General features: G+C 78.2%; 1 protein-coding gene across 4 annotated transcripts in view; it reads left to right on the top strand.

Annotated features, from left to right (window-relative positions):
* Positions 1-201: 201 nt before the first annotated feature.
* PWWP3A (PWWP domain containing 3A, DNA repair factor) overlaps positions 202-546 on the top strand; it is a 22,326-nt gene continuing 21,981 nt past the window's right edge. For 2 of the 4 annotated variants that reach the window (XM_032179065.2, XM_032179071.2), the window contains exon 1: positions 219-369. The gene's annotated coding sequence lies outside the window, so the exon portion shown is untranslated. Of the gene's footprint in view, positions 370-546 lie in introns of all 4 variants that reach the window. The other 2 variants (XM_058428307.1, XM_032179066.2) reach the window with 2 other exon arrangements.

The raw sequence follows: 546 nt of genomic DNA, 5'->3' as shown, positions 1-546 counted from the left end.
CCGGGAGCGGCCACACATGCCCCGCCAACCGCTCTCCTCAGGCAGGACTCGCGGGAAAAAAAAGGATAGACGCGCGGCGGAAGGGGCGGGGCCGGCGCGCTGCCTTGGACGCTAGAGGGGGCGGGGCCGGCGATCCTTAGGAGCGCGCGCGCCCCATTGGGCGGTAGGGGAAGGGGGCGGAGCTTGGCGCCGCCGCGAGGCAAGCCCCGCCCCCGGCCCCGCGGGGAGCGGCGGCGGCGGCGGCGGCGAAGGCGGTGAGCGCGGGCGGCGCGGACGGCAGCGGTTGGCGGGCGGGTCCTCCGCTGTTGGGGCCGCCGCGACCTCCTTGCCCGAGCTTGGGGCGCCGCGCTGGGGAAAGCCGGGGGCCCGGTGAGCCCGCGGGATGCGTTCCCTGGGTTCTGCCGGGCGGGGCTGAGGCGAAGAGGCTGGGCCTGGGGGGAGGGGCGGTCCCGGCCTAGAGACTCCTCCGGGAGCGCCCGGTCCCTACCGCCGTGGGCCTCCCACTCTGCCCGGACCCCCTTTCCCGCCCCTGGCGCCGTGGGCCCC

The sequence above is a fragment of the Hylobates moloch genome, unplaced genomic scaffold (genome assembly GCF_009828535.3).
Source record: "Hylobates moloch isolate HMO894 unplaced genomic scaffold, HMol_V3 SCAFFOLD_15, whole genome shotgun sequence".
Classification (NCBI taxonomy): domain Eukaryota; kingdom Metazoa; phylum Chordata; class Mammalia; order Primates; family Hylobatidae; genus Hylobates; species Hylobates moloch.
This window is presented reverse-complemented; position numbering and strand designations above follow the sequence as displayed.